Genomic DNA, 18,924 nt, shown 5'->3' with positions numbered 1-18,924 from the left:
GTTAGTCTTTTCCGGTGGGTAGAATTTTTTGTAGAAAGCTAGAGCCAACTTCTTTCAAGAATCTATTCCGAGGGTGGCCTTGTCAAGGCCCTTCAACCATTGCTTCGCGGTGCCGATTAGAGAAAAAGGAAATAAGACCCATCTAATTCGGTCTTGAGTCACACCCGTTTGAGAGATTGCATCACAATAGTCGCAAATGGTTTCCATATGAGAATGAGGGTCTTCACTAGGCATCCTCCCAAATTGGCTCCTTTCAACTAATTGGATGAAGGCGGATTTGGCAATAAAATTTCCGGTTAGATGTTGCGGTGTAGGAGTACCATTTGGTAGGTTCTCCTCGGTGGGTACGGAGTGTGATGAGAATTTAGGCATTGTAGGTTGATTTTGTGGGGTATTGTTTAATGGGTTCTCCTCTCCTTCTATTGCGAAAGGGTTGGCGAACTCAATAGTTGGTTGAACAACTTCACTAATACCTCTTAAATTCCTCCTAACAAGTCTCCTATTGTTCGTCAAGGTTCTTTCGATTTCACGGTCAAAAGGTAACAAATCACCTTGTGACCTTCTAGACATGCAAAATATCAAACAACTCGAAAACAATTAGAACAAACCTTGAAGAGTTTTACTTCCCCAAGGCGAAGAAAGACACAACTAATAACAATAAAAAGGAAATCTAAATCAAACAAACACCGTCCCCGGCAACGGCGCTATTTTTGATCGGTCCGTTTCGTGTTCACAATTAAAGGTGTGGTCGTTGGGTCACGTCCGAATCAAACACAATTTATAGCTTCACAAACAACTCTACAATTAGTAAAGAGGCAAGTAAAGGTCGGATCCCAAGGGACGGGTATTGAAATGAGATTTCTATTGAAACTAGTGGTGTCTTGGGGGTGTCACAAATTGGGTTGATGTAGAAGGTTACTAACTAAAATAGCAATGAAAATAAACTAGCAAGATGAATTAAAAGGGGTGTAAACAATTGATTAAAAAGCACTAGGGTGTCATGGGATCATAGGGGAATCATGGGAATTGATCATACAAACATGTTCTCAAATTATAAGCAAGCAATTATTGTTGTGATGGATTAAGTTGGGTTATATCTTACGATCCTAGGAAAGTTTGGGTCCCGGAGCCGAATCGATTAGATTGTACAACACCTACAAGTCGACTTAATCTTCCCTACTCAACAACATGCATGGTCTAATGAGACTCGAGTTGGGTTATGTCTTACAAGTCTCATTGAAAAGATAGGAGATGGTAGTAAATGCAAGGATTCATAGGCTTAGCATTTCATCAAATATAACATGTGCATGAGTTGAGATCAAAAAAAGCAAGCAAATAAAACATGAAAGCATATTAATTTAAGCATGAATCATTCCCCATGTTGGTTTCCCCTAATCACCCATTAACCCTAGCTAAGAGACTACTCACTCATTATCATGTTGATCATCTAAGCAAGGTTGTCAATCATACCAACAAAATGAAACATGATGAATAAATGAAAGTAATTAACAATAATTAAAAAGGGATTAAGAGAATTATACCTACTAATGATTCCAATAATAAAGCAAAGATAAAAGAAGTACTTGAATGCTTGATTGAGAGGTTGTCAATATCCCAATAATAACCCAAATAATCTTCAATTACCCAAAATAATGGATGAACAAAAGAGAGATTAAGGAAATAAAACTTGTATTAGAACTTGGTTAATTGTTGATTACAAAACTAAAGAGAGATTTGATTGATATTAACTACTCTAATTGTTGATAAGAAGAACATCCTCTTCTAATTAGACTAATGGGGTATTTATAGTGGAAATTAGGGGGATGCATTAGGGTTAACTAAGGGCTAAACTAGTAATTACACTTTTTAGATTGAGCATGGAGGAGCCGGTATTTTCCGAAGGAAAGGCTTCTTTCTTCGTAGCTTGGAGAAGAGGAAATCGCGCTGTAGAGGAATCCGGGCGGATTAGGGTCGGGACGGGCGGATTCTGGCGATAGAATCCGAGCGGATTCAAGAGAATCCGGGCGGATTGTGGTGATGGAACCCGGGCGTCTTGGTGGATAACCGCACGGATTGTGCGGGTGAAGGACGGCCGGATTGTAGACAATCCGCACGGATTGTGCCTCAGCAAGGCTTCTTCTTCTTTTCTTCCCTTTTTTTCATAAATTCCTTGGGGATTTCCTTGGGGACTCAAGGATCCTTTCTCAACATTGCTCATCTACTACCATATGTACAAAGGCCTTCTAATCTTGTCTCTCCTTGATGCTTGATCATTGAATTCGATCAATTTAGTCTTGTTTTGCCATGAAAATGCAAGATTCTTACTCCTTTCCTACCAAGGGATCAAAATCTCAAAGAATATGCAAAACAAAGAACTAAAGATAATAAATGACCCAAAAATGCACTAAAAAGCATGGGAACAAGGCTAATTCGGGGGCTAAATATGCGCTAATTATGGTCACATCATAGCCCATGCGGCCACATCGCTCAAAACGCACACAACCACTCAATCCTCTATAAATATCCCTCAAATGCCACCATGTGAAGGTACGCGAGTGTCCGCCCCCTCATTTCTCACTTAAAAGTCTAGACTCGACTCCTTAAGTCACAAACCGACATATGTTTTGGACCTACCGATCGAAAATACAAGCCTTACACATTGTTTGGTACCGTCATCGTGCACTAAATCACTTGATCGACCACTTCGACCAACTACACAATCACAAAACTAAACAAAACACTCTTTACATTTCTAAAACGGTTTTAAACCGAGTTTTCCGACCTAACAAGTGGTTACACTTCCGTCGATTTCTCGTCTCAAACCTAGCATGTAAGTATGATGGTGTATTAATCCTCTTCTTTCATATGTCTTTTTATCTATTTTTATGACCTTAACATGCTAAAACTTGCATAACATGGTCCAAAATACGGATCGAATGAGCCAAAACCGAGTTTTGACCGGAAATAGAAGGCCCTAGTCACCACTAGGTACCTCGCGCCACAATGGGGTGTCCAGGTAAGAACTCAAACGTGTTTGAGTTCATTCTTTCCATTTTCCATTTCATTTTACAACCGGTTTTTACCATTTCAAATCATTTTTATGATAAACTATATAACCATAAATCATTTTCACACTTGGTACTTCATGCCATGACGGTTTAATCCGTGTTTCGGTGATAATATTTGGTTAATTACATTTTAAAAGGTATTTTAAAACCTTTTATTCATTTCTTTACATTTCAAAAACAATCTCATTGGTCATACATGCATAGTCATCCTGGGTTCCACATACCATGTCGTCTTAAATCCGAGTACGATGATAAACATTAACTAATTACAAACAAGTGAACTTAATATAATTAGTTCATAATCAACATTTTTCAAAAGTATTCATGTCAAGCTTGCAAAACCGAACCCGACATCGAAAATCGTCAATATAATGATAATTATTCAAGTCCCATTCCTTATACCAACACAAAAGCGGTCTAAACGACCCTTTTCAAACAAAGACGGGTTCAAATACCCTCTTACAAATCATTTTACAAACATTTTCAACAGTCAGAAGACATCCCTTGGATCGTCTACTGTCTCGCGCCTAAACAGGCCAACTGTTTTGCAGTTTTCAAATCAGGTCAGGTCCCTTTGCATCGCCTGATGGCTCGCGCCTCAATAGGCTGCCTGATGCAGGTCCTGCTTCATTTCCAGCACTTGCCTAAGACGATCTCGACTTCGGTTAACCCGAATATAGGACGGTTCAGATGGCAAGCCTGCCCTTTTACTTTGTATTTGCAAAATGCCTTTCTAAGACAAATGGATCACGTAATGCACCATTAACCTGACTCGGTAAATGGATGATTAATTTTCGTCTTGACTACAAATCAACACTAAATCCAACTTGACATCAATTTACTTGATATTTGGATAAACAACCGACATAGAAACCTCACATGTTAGGTTCAAACTTGTGGATGCGCATTCATGCATTTACCCATTTTATCAATTTTTGCATTCAACCGACCAAGATCGATCAGTAGAGGCCGCTACCGCGGGCGGGATTGAGTGTCCGATTAAAGGGCTTCCCAATACGTACCTTCACCTCTTACTCAGAAACTTTGGATAGTGGATGACCTTATCCAGGGCGAACGAGAGTCACTCTAGAGATCGAATGTTAAAGAGGGGTGACTCCTTATCTTTAGTACCTAAGTCAAACACCGCTTTTTGCCTTGGTTGACCTAGGTATAAAGTGTATTCGAACGGGTTCCAAGCCTCCCACAAATGCATGGTGGCGATTCCGAATATCTCTTGTATCATTTCGAGACCTTTGCCGAGACGAAATCGACCGATCAAAAGCGATCCGGTCAAAAGCATTTTTATGCCACCAAGCGTGGCTTTCAAGACCGCTGCTATGTCTACAGTCGGCTGGGCGTCGCAGGTGGCCCATGTCCACAGATTGGCGACTCCGCTGGGGAGAACTAGGACACTTGCGTCTTTGTGATCCCTAGTTGGTGAGACTCGAACGAGGTCTTGGCTGGAATGCATTAATTGATATTACGATCATAAGTGGAGTTCCTTGTCCGGGCCCAGAACCTAACCTTTATCAACCAATTGGCTCGTGCCATCGGCGTGAGTTTTTCTCATCCTCGCGTTTCGAATCCCAATTGAGTCAAGCACATTGTTGACATTACACGTTTCTGTTTCGTCAAAGGGCTTTCATGTCCTTCGTGCACGAGGCTAGGGCACCCTCCTTACACATTTTGTTTGGATTGGTAACCCTCACGAAAATCGGAGTTTGAACGCTTGGTGTGTAACCCACTCGATTTTCAAAACACACAATTTTGGAGTCAAGGTCGTCTTTAGAAACAGTACATTATTTTTATAGCCCCCGCAACTCAAACTCAAACCGTCTTTTGAAAACAAACTTAGGACCACTTTTCAACCGGTCGACTTTTGAAGATCCCGACTCTTCGGCAGCCGTCCATAAAGTGACAAATGAATCTTTTTGAAAATTTCTATTTTCGAAAGATTCAGTCCACCATTCCAATTCCGTCTCGTGTCTATCGAGTTAAAGCAAACATACTTATGGGTCTTTACTTATGAGTCGTCTCACCTAGAGACATATTCAATGGCATCATGCCCCTACGTTGAATGCAAGTCAAAGTCCGGTCAACACCGTCACACCATAAATCGAGTCAGCACCGAGGCACCACACACGGTTACCCTCGTCTTGTTGAGTCTGAAGTGTCTTTCTGTCTTTTGTGTTGTCTGCATTTAGTCGTTAAACCGTGTCGAATTGAGATGTAACTGTTGGAGTATGTGTCCTCAACAATAATGCGATCACATGTTTAAATCTTATATTAAGAATGCTGAGGGAAAGTAATATTTTATTGTCAACTGATGCACATTAATCGGTAATGATTGGCTGACTAGAGTTTGACATTACTGTCGTGTGACGGTGGTGATCAGTTGATCCCTTAAGGTCATACCTATAGGGAAACATTCTTAATTGATTAATTAATTAATTGTATACTGATACAAGTTAATTAATTTTTTAAAAATTGACAAACGATTTTGTGGGTAAGAATTCGTATCTTATTGTAATTCGATTAAATAAGATTCGGTCTAAGTAATTTCAATTGTTTTATTACTTAGGTTTATTTATTGTTTATGAAACAATTAAAATAAGAATGAATGGTTTATTATAAATACAAGTTGTTGTAATTTATAATTCTATGACCCATTTTAAGTACTTGTAATCATGAATTACTTGTTAATTTTTGTATGTGATTTATTTTTTGTTAATATAATGATTTTTAATATGTTAAAAATGCATTATTTAACAACGTGTCTAGTAACATGTCCAATATGTCACACTACATAAATTGACATTTGACAAACTTAAAATGGATCCTTTTTAACCTAAGTGTGCCGTGTAAATGGGAGGATAAGGAGATAATTATGCTTTGCTCTTTTAATTAGTGGATGGCATAATGATGACCTACTAATCATAGGCTTGCATGCCTAGTCTCTTGAGAAGACAAAATAGAAAAAGCATTGGGCACTCTTCCCATGTCCAAAAACCGGTCACCTTTAGTAAATAAGAAGAGTTTTTCTCTTCTTATTATTCATTCATTCATTCAAAATTATATATTGAGAATTTGCTAAAATCTCTCTAATAATTGTAGAAAAACTTAAGAAGTAAAACTCACATAAAACTCAAATATTATATCATTACTAGAAGTAGTAACCAAATAATATTAATTCATTTTAAAGGGTTCTTATGTTAGAAATCTATATCTCATTATACTCAACATATTCATATATGTGATGAATTAATTTAGTCATAAAATTAAATATTGATCGTATGCATGCAAACAAGAATAAGGATAAAGAAGAAATCGTCATTCTTACAATGAGAAATCGGATAAATGGGCACAAATGAGTTCGCCTACTCACTTGTTCTTGAGCTTCCTAAAATGGATGAACAAAGGATTCAAGTAGAGAATCCCTCCCAAGGAATAATACCCAAGATAACCTCTTAATAAAATTAATATTATTAATAATAGAACAATATTAATTTAAATGAAATTGACCCAAAAATATTTATTTTGGTCTCTTAATTTCGGTTAAGAGAAGGGAGAAAAGAAGTGATTTTTATCTCTCTAAAAACTCTACATTTTTAGATGATGGAATGAAAAATACACTAGCATTCAAGTAGTGTATATTAGACAAATTATAGAGAAAAACCCTTTGTCATTTCTCTATGAAAAACCGGGTAAGGGGGTGGTATTAGCCAATGCATGATCAAGTTGCTCTTCACAAAAACAACTAGGTTTGCATGGCTATGTATTAGGTTAAATGATTATGTTTTCCACTCAATTAATCAACACAATATTTATCCTAATACACCCTAAATTTCGGTACATATAGTGTAAAATGGGAAATCCATTTTACACATTATTTTGTCAATTTGTCACGTGTAACATGTTTCATGACATTAGGTATATCAAATGTATTTTTAACAATTAAAAATCAACATATTAATAAAATATGTCACTTATAAAATTAACCTAGTAATTCATAATTACTTGTACCGTAATGGGTTCCCGAGTCATAAAATACAACATTCTGTATTTATATTAATCAATTCATTCTGTTTTAATTGTTTCCGTAAACAATAATTTTATCTAAGTAATAAAACAATTCGATTACTTAGACCGTATCTAATTTAATCAAATTACAATGAGACACGTAAATATTACTTCAAAAATCGTCCGTCAATTTTAAGCAATTTAATTAACCCGTATCGTCATACGATTAATTAAATAATCAATTAAGAGTGTTACCCTTTAGGTATGACCTAAGGGGATCAACTGATCACCACCGTCGCACGACAGTAATGTCAAACTCTAGTCAGCCAATCATTATCGATATGTGTGGACCAGTTGACAGTAAATATTACATCCCACATGTATTCTTAAAATGAGACTTAAACATGTGATCATCATGATCGACAGTTGTAATCGCATTATTGTCGGAGGACACATATTCCAACAATCTCCCACTTGTCCTCGACAAGTGTGCGTCACCAATTCTCTTGTCCTATTACTATCTCCCACTCAATGCAAGGTGTCTTTCGGGTCGTACTTGCAAGTGATCATATCGAGAGTGGTTTCCTCGATCTGGAGAATAACTAATTGACCGGATTTATCTACCACAAATATCTTCCGAGCGTGGCCACGCATTTCTAGTTCATTACTCCTCGAGTGGCCCTGAGATATCGTTATAACCCTGACTAGGGGTGGACAATTCATATCGCACTCATTCCCTTCGACTAGCCACAGCCATCATAACCCAAAATATGCCCATTTGACCCCATTTACGAAGGTCGTAGTAACACAAATCAAAGTTAATCTGAAACTGCACCATCTTAGGCGAACAGTCTTTAGTCAAAATAATCGACTCAATAGAATACTATAGTAGCTCTTGCCACGACCAGGCTATATAAATTTGCCAGAACTCTATAAGCGGTCATAAGGCCCGACATAATGTTCATAACAGTCTACCTATGTGATCGACTAGTCATTCTCATATGACTCCATGGCATTTGAACTTGCCATCAATCGCATCACACTCTAGTCACTTCGAGACGTCACCTCATGTAAGTAACTATGGGCGAATACAATGCTTAATCCATGTTCACTTTAACGGGGTTCAATTGTCTCTACAACCCGTTTGGATGTAACAAAGTATAAGGTGAGTTAATAATAACTCAAACGATGAATGTCGACATCACATCTGGGTAGTCAATACCATATTACAACCTGTGATGTATATCGTAAGTGTGTAAACACTAGTCGATTGCAATAGAAGTTTAACATACCATGTGTCCATGTGTTCAAACTTCTTTTATTGCAATTTCCTGTATATTCATGTTATCTTTCATAGCATGAACCTTACCAAGTACACACACACACACACACACACACACACATATATATATATATATATATATATATATATATATATATATATATTTATATATATATATATATATAGAGTGAGCATCCCATGAGTCTAGCATCTTAGATGAGTCTAGCATATCAATAAGAACCGTTGGATCTTATTGATCCAACCGTCCTGATTATGACACGTGTGTTTATTTTTTTTTTAAAAAAAAAAAAAAACTAGGCACGCTGATATATTAAGAACGACACATTCATTATTCATCATAAATTCACTTCCTTTTCTCTCTCTAAAACGCCTGTATCTTCCTGTACAAACCGCTTCACGTTCTTTTTCTTTAGCATTTAATTCACTAAACCATAAATTTTTTTCGTAAATTTTATTACATCAAGCAAAATCGCACTAATCAAGTGAAGATCATTATTATATTTACTCAGAACAATCGTTTCGAAGATGACGAAGAGGTATAAAATCGCTCTATTTCATTATATTGTTTTTAAACTTATTTCGCCACTTCATGTTGTTGTTGTTGCTATTGTTGTTGTTATTGTTGTTGTTTTTAGTGTTGATTATACTCTTTTTTCTTCAAATAATCATCGACTTAGGGTTCCTATTTTGCTCAAAGCAGGAAATTGATTTTTCCGCGAAAAATTAGGTTATTATTGTTGTTGTTGTTATTCTTGTTGTTGTTAGTCTTGATTATAGTGATTTGAAGCGTTTATTAATCGATCGAAGAAAGAAATTGAGTTTTCAGTAAAAAAATTAGGTTATTACTGTTGTTGTTGTTGTTATTGTTGTTGTTCTTAGTCTCGATTATAGTGATTTGAAGCGTTTATTAATTGATCGAAGAAAGAAATTGAGTTTTCAGTAAAAAAAAATTAGATTATTACGTTCTTGTTGTTAATGTTCTTGTCATTGTAATTGATTTAGGCTAATGTTTTGCTCAAGAGAGTAAATCGATTTTCTGCGTTCTAGTTTCTCCCTTCAAAATTAGGGTTAATGATTTGTAATAAATGAGCAATTAATGTGTATTACCGTCGCTTTCGATTGATTTATTTGTTCGTCGTGTTGAGTTATTTGTGATTTGCAGGGAATGTTCATTTTCCTGAAGTTAATAAAATTTCAACAAATCTACAAGAATAATATTACAAAAAACTCATAGTAAAAGTGTATCCCCTATCGTTTTAAAGAGTAGCAATTGCTTCATAATGAAAGTTATTCTGTAGTTTTATATCAAAACAATTGTTTGACAATACTGTAACACTGTCTCATTCTGTGAGGATACTATCATTCTTATTCCATTCCACATTCTTTCTAAGACTCGTCCACCATCATTCCTCTTCGCCTTTAATAGCCGTAATTGTTTTAGTTTTAATGTTATTCTGCTTTTTGGTTTTTTGATAAACAATCTCGAAAGCGAGGTAGTACCTGAAAAATCGACGTCGTAAGAAGGCCAAAGTGGAAGCATCGGAAAAGACAAAGAAGCAAAAAAGTGCCGACACGTGCTTTCCAAACCGTCAAAGACAGAAAAACGTCAAGCATCTCATGCCGATCAAGATGTCCCTATAACTCTTCGTCGTGGCTTTGAGTGATTTGCATGAAATGTCCCTTTTCCTGAAATTAATAATATTTCTCAACAGATCTACATTAACAATGTTACTGTAACACTATCAGAGTAAAAGTGTATCCCCTATCCTTTTCAAGGGCAGCAATTGCTTCTGTAACAGTGTTACTGTAGTTTTATATCAAAACAATTGTTTGACAATACTGTAACACTGTCTCATTCTATGAGGATACTATCATTCTTGTTCCATTCCACATTCTTTGTCAGACTCGTCCACCATCATTCTCGTTTCGCTTTAATAGCCGTAATTTTTTAGTTTTAATGTTATTCTGTTTTGGTTTTTTGATAAACAATGTCAAGAAAGGCACGTTAGTAACCGAGAAATATGTTTGTCAAGAAGAAGGCTAAAGCGGAAGCTTCGGAAAAGACAACAGCAAAAAGCCCGACACGTGCCTTCCAAAATGCCAAAGAACGAAAAACGTTGAAACATCTCATGCGGATCAATATGTCCCTATGACTCTTCGTTGTGTTGAGTTGTTAGTGATTTGCATGAAATGTCCCTTTTCCCAAGTTTATAATATTTCTCAACATATATACATTAACAATGTTACTGTAACACTGATACAGTAACAGCGTATACTACCTCCTATCCTTTTAAAGAGCAGCATCATTACCTATCAGTGTAGTAGCTGTAATTGATTTACTTTTAATCTTATTCTGATTTTGATTTTTGGAAAATCAATGTCGGAAAGCGAGGTGCCCGAGAAATCACCATGACGAAAGAAGGCAAAAGTAGCAAAGATCGAGAAGACACCTAGCAAAAAGGTCCCGACACGAAGCCATCAAAACCAACAGCACAGAAGGAAGTCGAAGCATCTCATGCATCTGAGTATGTGTCTACAAATCTTTGCTCGACCGCAAGTCACTACTATTAGGGTTTATGATATATTGTCTCATTGTTACAGTAAAACAGAATCAATTGATCTTTAAAAAATTATTCGACCGCCATTATTCGTATTCCATTTGTCATTTCTTCAATGACTTGACTACCATCATTCCTTTTCAATTTAATAGTTGTCTGTTATATTGTTATTGTAAACTTCTGATTTTAATTTTTGAAAATAACAATGTCGGGAAAGAAGAGGTACCCGAGAAATCGCTCCCACTAAGAAGGCTAAAGTGGCCGCATCAGAGAAGCCACAGAGCAAAAAGGTGCCGACAGAGAACGTGCCAAAGCCGACTAAGAAGATGCAGACCAAAAGTCAAATCCTACAAATTAAAAGGCGACGAAGGTGCCTACAGAGAGTCTACGCTGTGCAACACCGCTCCTTCAAAAAGGTGCCATGAAGGAAAGTAAGGTGCCTACTGAAAAGGTGCTTAAGCCACCAGCAGCAGTACCAAAGGAGCAGGCTGCGAATGTTCCGATCCAGCAAAGTAAAAAAGAAACCAATGTGCCGAGGAAGAAGGCAGCAGAAAAGCCGTCGCATGATGTACCAGTGTTGTCGAAGGAGCAATCGGTGCCCATTGAGAAGCAAGCAAGTGCACCTCCTCAAAAGGCAAAGAATCGTGCCAACGTCAAAGGCAAATACTAAGCAATCAAAATCGGTTGCAAAGGAGACAAAAGAAGAGGTGCCCAAAAAGTTATCAGTAACAAAGGGTCGACCAGAAAACAAAGAACGGCCAAATCTGCAGAGTTGGTGACAGAAGAGGTGGCAAAGAAGGTGCCCAAACAAAAGATGGCGGAGAAGGTTGTACCAAAAAGAAAGTTTCAGCGGCAAAAAAGAGCCAATAGCGAAAAGCTAGTAAGCAAGAAAGAGAGCGTGAAGGTGTCCGTAAAAAGAAACCGACAAACGCAAAGTGCCAAAAAAGGTGGCGTAAACAAAGAAACCAGTACGAGTAACAAAAAAGAGACCTAGAGATAAGCCCATGTCATCTGAAGATGAAAGTGATAGAGATTATGAGGTTTCGGATGACTCGAGCGTCAGCTCCAAAATGTCGAAGAGGGCTAAAACAGAGAAGAGACCAGCCAAGACGGTGGTGAAGGCTGAAAAAGAAGAGGTCTTAAAAAAGTATGTGTCTTTCTAGTGGCCAAAACTTGTATGTTTAAACTTTCGCTTTTTTCAGATTTCGTTACAAAGAACACCTATACTGTAACATTTTTATGCTGTTTAAGTGCTACTGTAACAGATGTACTGTAACATTGTCGATTATACTTGTTTGTTAATTGATCTTAGAAGGAAATTAATTTTCCATTAAAAAATTAGGTTGTTGCTGTTCTTGTTGTTATTGTTGTTGTTTGTGTCGATTATACTGATTCGTAATAAATTTAGCCTAACTGTTTTGCTCGAAGTGAGTAATTGATTTTCTGCGTTCTAGTTTTTCGATTCAAAATTAGGGTTAATAATTTGTAATAAATGAGCAATTAATGTGTGTTACCGTTCTCCTTTCTACTGATTTATTTGTTCGTCGTGTTGAGTTGTTTAAAGTTTCAGTGTTACAGTAACACCTTTACTGTATCCTTGTTTTGTTGCTTTCTTACTGCTGGTTTGTTGGCATAAAATAGTGTCACACTGTTTAAGCAGTGGTGCTAATTTACACTTCCTTAATACAGGCCGGATAAATACCCAACTAAGTGCAGGGCCCAGTCGTTGGTCGATGTTATGAGCAAGTTTACCGTAAAGCAAAAGAAAGCCATTAAAGAAATTGGTTTTGGAGGACTATTGAAGATGAATATATCAGTAGTCCCTTCCGGGCTAACAGACTTGCTTGTTGAGGCTTTTGATTGCGACAGTTTGAAGGTTCATGTAACTGAAACAGAGGAGTTTGTGCTGTCACAGTATGATGTTCATGACCTATTTTTACTGCCGGTGAAAGGTAATAATGTGGTGCTGACCGCGACTGGTCGCGGATCCCATGCTGAGGACACTGAGTTAAAAAACAAATGGAGAAGGAAGTTCAACATCTCTACAGCACAGAACATCAAGCTAGATTTGGTGACTAGTTGGTTTAAGAATAACAAGGGTGCCTGCGGTGATGAGTTCAAGCAGATGTTCGTTCTTTATGCGCTCTCCACTTTTTTAGCGCCGACTCCAAATTATTCTGTTGATTTCAGATCGTTGAAGGTCAGACGATGTTGAAAAAATAAAAGGTTTTAATTGGTCAAAGTATGTCTATGAGAAGGTAGTTGAGGGTGTCAAGGGGTTGAAGACAGGAACGGTTAAGTGTCTTTGTGGGTGTATTGTGGTGCTGCTGTTGGCCTACATTCACCGGTTTGAGTTCCCTGGCGAGGTACAACCAACCGACTTACCTCTGATACAAAGATTGGACAGATGAAAGTCTTTCAAAAAGAGTCAAAGACGAAGGAAAGATTGGTGTCTAGAGCTAATGAGATGTCGAAACTGTCTATCCTATTTGCCTTGGCAAGGATCCCACCAAGGTAATGTGGCACTTTCGTGTAATATCGTCACTGTAATATGGTCACTGTAATATCGTTACTATAATGGCTTTACTATAATAACATTACTGTTACCTTACTATATTGTTAATTATTAATATTAATTACTAATTACTAATATGTTTCTGTAAATAGGATGGGCAGAATCTGATGAAGGTGAAGATGACGAGGCAGTTTTTCTTAAGAGTAGTGAGGGAAGGGAGTACATCTTGATGGAGAAGCTTCCTGGCATTGAAGCAGATGCCGAGTTGAAGGAAAAAGCTGTTGATGTGAGTTGTTTTTATAAATTTAATTGTCTGCAATTGTTACAACTCCCAAATCTGGTATCTAATTCATTTCTTTCTGTCTGGTTTATTAACTTAGGAGACCGACCTGATGTTGCTGATGTATAGAAGGGATTCCAACCTTGTTCACGAGAGATTTGCTCAGCGACTGAAGGTTTTCGAATCAAAGCAGAAACAGAAATCACCACTAAAGCCTGAATACCTTAAATATGCCGAAGATGTTGTGCGAAAAGCTGAATCGTTGAAGAGGAGGGCGAATGACTTACCGGTATATACAAGGTCCAAAGTCAGTAGGAAGTTGGAACCATTTCCAACAGAGAAAAGTCCTAGGACAGTTAAGTCAGAATCCCTGGTAAAGGAAGTATTGAGCAGTTTAAGTGAGCAACATCATGAAGAAGATGATGACGAGGATGAGGAGGTTCATAACGAGGACAGGCAAGATGAGATGGAGGACGGAGTGGAAAGTGATGATGAGGACGGGACTGATGCTACAGAGGATGATGATGATGGCAACGATGATGACGGGACTGATGATGCAGAGGATGATGATGAGGACGGGGATGACGATGGCGGCGATGTTGAGAGTCGTCTTAAAAACAAGAGGCTTCAAGAGGGTGGCACGGACATAGATAACGATGAAGAAAGTGCCAATGAGGAGGAAGACGATGAACAGGATGAAAAGGAAAAGGAGGACGAAGAGGAAGAAGACCAAGAGGACAAAGAGGAGGATGTAAAGGATGCTGAAAGCGAATCTGGTGAAGGTAATAGATCGAGTAACAATTATTATCGTTATTACTTTTAGTTATAGTTTTACAATAACATCATATCGTAATATTTTATATATATTAATAGTTAGTAATATAATATTCAATTGCTTACTTCTGATGCAGATGAAGAGGATGATGCAGAGGAAAAGGATGATGCAGATGAAGACAATGATGCAGATGAAGAGGATGAATCTGGCAAAGGTGAAGAGGATGGCGGAGATGAAGAGGAGGAGGATGATAAAGAAGAAGAAAATGAAGACGACAAAGAGGGGAGTGGCGAGGATGATAAAGATGCATCTGATGAAGGTAATATAGTAACAATACTACAATAATCTAATCACTTGCACTAACACTGTTACATGATCGCTGTTATAGAGTTTTCATTTTACAAATAATTACTAATAATCAATTACTTTCCTTTTAGATGAAAACGATGATGCTGATGAATATGATGCGTCAGGGCAGGGTGACAAAACAACTAGCGAGCCAGAAGATGGATCTGGTGAAGGTAATTGTGTAATGTCATTATAGGCTTTCACATCGGGTGCTTTTTAACAAACAATTTAGTAATATATTTTTATTCATTATCTCGCTACACGATGACAAGGAAGAGTCCGAAGGTGATGCATCGCCAGCCCAAGATAACCCAACTAGTGAGGCAGGTGAAGAGGCATCTCCGAAGGTAATTGATGAATCTATTTAAACTCGTTGTGTCGAGGATGTAATCGTAACAATGTTACCGTGACGTAATTTTAACAAATTTACAAAGTGTATCTATTGTGCCTTTTTTGGTTCAAAGAAAAATTGTTAATATATATTGAATCCAATTACCTGTGACACGATGACAAGGAAGAGGCGGAAGTTGATGAATCGTGCAAGCTCAAGACAACCCACCAATGAGGCACCAAGAAGGATCTCCCGAAGGTAATAGAGAAATCTATTTGCACTCGTTGTATTAGCCGATGTATGTAATACATAGCACCGTTATTGTAACATCGTTATAGTAACGTTGTTATTCGTGTCGTAGTTTTATCGAGTTTACAAAGATATATATATTCAATTATCTCGCTACACAGATGACAAGGAAGAGGCGAAGATGATGCATCGGGCCAAGTCAAGAGAACCCAACGGATGAGGCAAAAGAAGGATCTTCAAGGTAATTGAAGTAGCAAATTTACAAGAATAATCGTTAGTATAACTATGAGGCATTGTTGGTCCGAAAAACATTAGTAATTTATATTCAATTCAATTACTTGTGCCACAGATAACAAGGAAGAGGCCGATGATGATGCATCAGGCCAGGTTGATGACCAACCAACCAGTGAAGGAAATGAAAAGGAAGATGACGATAAAGATGAAGAAGAGGATGGGAATGAAAAACCAGATGAAGAGAACGATGATGATAAAGATGAAGACAAATCGGGCGATATAAACGAAGATAACAGTAAGGAGGATGAAGCAACTGGTAATGAAGACGCCGATGGGAATGATGAAAAAGGCGAGGAAGGAGAAAAACCCAGTGAGGCTGATGATGAGACAGTTGGCGATGAAGAACCAATAACTACTCAGTGCAGTCAGGTAGCAGAAGATGACGACGATGATGAAGTTGATATTGTCGATGATTGCAGTGATGAGATCCTGTATGACAATTACGACGAAGATACTGGCGACCACTATTTGTTACATGTCGAAACAACTGAAGACTGGATGCGCGTGATGGATCCTCGCTACGGCTGCACAATCGAATGTGGCCTACCAGCTCCGGATCTAACACTTGTGTCCAAGAGTATGATAAAACACAAGGAGATAATGGCGCCTATTCTTGAAGTTAGGAAAGAAACAATTGACTATTGTTTTATCGACGATGACGAGAACCTCTCAGATACGTGAGTACTATATTTACTCTTGCACTGTGATAAACAAAACGTTTTACTTTGCAAATGAATACTGTTTCAACTGAATAGTTGTTACTGTTAAACTGTTACTCTATTAAAAGGTGTTCTGACTATTACATCTCATTGTCCAACAGGGAAAGGCTTGTCTCGTATGGGAAGTATCACTTCATTCCAAGGGAAGATTTGATTTCATTGGCTCCTGGTAAGCTTATTTATATAATGGTGACTGAATGTTGGTCAATGTTGCTCAATGACCTCATCTCCAGAAAGGTAGCAAGTGATACACCATTGAGGATCTTCATGGGCTTGGGTCAATCTGTATGTTACTGTAATAAATAAATTTTTATTCTTATTGATTTTGTGTTTCTATAATGTTTATTGACTTTGTATTTATATTTATTTTTGTAGGACGCATTAGCAACTATGTCTGTTGGAAAACCCGTTCAAAACAGACATTTAGAAAGTGAAGTTTTGTCATTCCTTCACACAAAGTGGATCAAATACAACCCGAGTCCACTGAATTTCGACTGTGATATGGTAAACCACATTACTGTTAATAATTTTTTTTTTATTCTTATATAAGTAGACTATATAGAACTTCTGTTTAGCAATGATATATATCTGCTTAATTGCAGATATTCATTCCACTCATTCTGGAGGACCACTTTTTCTGTGCTTGCATAAATTTCATGTCGAAAACCGTTGACTACCTAGACAACAAACCCTTGTATGCCAGATCCCGAAAAGCAAAAATGACAAGAAATGCGGTAAGTTTCTCTACTTACAGTAACAATGTTATACCTTTAAATTTCCATTAAAAATTTGGAAATCATTGTTACAAAATATAGATACAAAGAATAATGATTACTTTTTGTGCAGGCAAATATCATGGGGAAAATGTTGTTAGAAATGCAAATTGCAAAAGGCTCCAAAGTGGAAAGTTTCCCACTTTAGAATGTGAAATTTAAATGGCAGAGCATTGCAAAAAATGTGGATTGTGGTGTTTTCATGATGATGCACATGGCTTTCTACACGGGGAAGGTTTTTGACTCTGAGCTGGGGGATGAACGGAAAAGAATGTTGTACCGTGCTGAAATATGTGCAATACTTGTTCTTAGCGACTTGAATCAAGTACGAAAAGAGGTGCAAGGGAGGATATCAAAATTCAGGAATGAAAGGGAACAACAAGGAAAAGTCACGCAAAAAAGAAGGCTGGAAGAGAAGAAGGAAAAAAAGGAAGAGGAAAAAAAGGAAGAGGAAAAAAAGGAAGAGGGAAAAACAAAGAAGCCACAGGAAAAACAAAAGGAGGAAGAGCCCAAACAGCCGAGGGCGAAGTCGGTTGCTTACAAGCGTTCTCCTAGAGCAATTGGTGAAGATGAGGAGATAATATTTAAATTTCATAAAGATGATGCTATGGGATGTTCTCTAGGTCACGGTGAAATTGACGGTGATATATTCCTAGTCTCTGAATTTATGAGAGCAAATCAGAAACTGCTGTCCAGTACAACTAATCTGAGAAGGCACGTTCTTGATTATGCGTTTATGGATGATATCGACTTCCACAAAAGGTAAAATACTTGTTGTTACTGTGAAAGTGTTATTGTTACACTGTTTCTGTAAAAGTGTTTTTTAAACACTGTTTATGTTACACTGTTTCTGCGAAAACTCTTGAGTAATCTAACTCTTATGGTTCTGTAACAGTGAGATCCTGGCTGCGTTTGGAGACAACAGGAGGTTGAAAAGAGCTGATATACTCTCACTACGTCCTAGGAGTCACACCAATTAGATGGTGTTTGAATGCTGGTCTCTACTCTTGAATTATGTCGAGAACAGCAAAAGAGGCACAAGGGCAGCAGGGCCAACCATACTTTACTTAGGACTAGGTCACATGGTAAGTTGCATCGGTGTTAAATGTCTGCTTGTGTTCAATAACATATGATTCTTTTACAAGGGAAATCTAACCCTTACATTTTTTTTTTTAAAAAACTACAGCATGCTCTACTGGCTGTGATGCAGGAGGATAGTGAACAGTCTGATATAAAGAACGAGTTGTTTGAAATTTGGGATAATTTCATCAACGCGAGCAAGGCAAATTACAGACTTGATGCCGAACTTATTTTTATACCTTGTTTGGCTGGCTATCACTACTTCTGTGTGTGTATTAATTTCCTCAACAAAGAGATTAGTGTGATCGACAGTCAATCGTATGCTAACTGGGAGTCTTCATTCACTTACGACATCGCAATGGCAGCAGTAAGTCCCCTGAGTTGTCGAATTGTATGTTTACAGTTTCAGTTTCAGTTTCAGTGTTACAGTAATACGTATACTGTAACATTATTATGTTGTTTCAGTGTTACTGTTACACCTATACTGTAACATTGTTGATTAATCAGATTTCTTAATTGATAGTAAAAGGAAATTAATGTTCTGTTTCTGACAGGCCGGTTGCATGAGTGACTACCTGGACACAAAGGGCGGCGTGAGGGTAACCGAAATG

At 37.6% G+C, this 18,924-nt stretch overlaps 1 long non-coding RNA gene across 1 annotated transcript; it reads left to right on the top strand.

The window, feature by feature from the left end:
- The first annotated feature begins 18,209 nt into the window (after positions 1-18,209).
- On the top strand, positions 18,210-18,924 carry LOC141621482 (uncharacterized). Its single transcript, XR_012532371.1, has 3 exons — positions 18,210-18,318; positions 18,420-18,680; positions 18,868-18,924. It is a non-coding gene; the product is annotated as an uncharacterized LOC141621482 (long non-coding RNA).

The sequence above is a fragment of the Silene latifolia genome, chromosome X (genome assembly GCF_048544455.1).
Source record: "Silene latifolia isolate original U9 population chromosome X, ASM4854445v1, whole genome shotgun sequence".
In the NCBI taxonomy this organism is placed as follows: domain Eukaryota; kingdom Viridiplantae; phylum Streptophyta; class Magnoliopsida; order Caryophyllales; family Caryophyllaceae; genus Silene; species Silene latifolia.
Note: the sequence above shows the minus strand (reverse complement) of the source record. Positions and strands in the feature narration are given on the sequence as shown.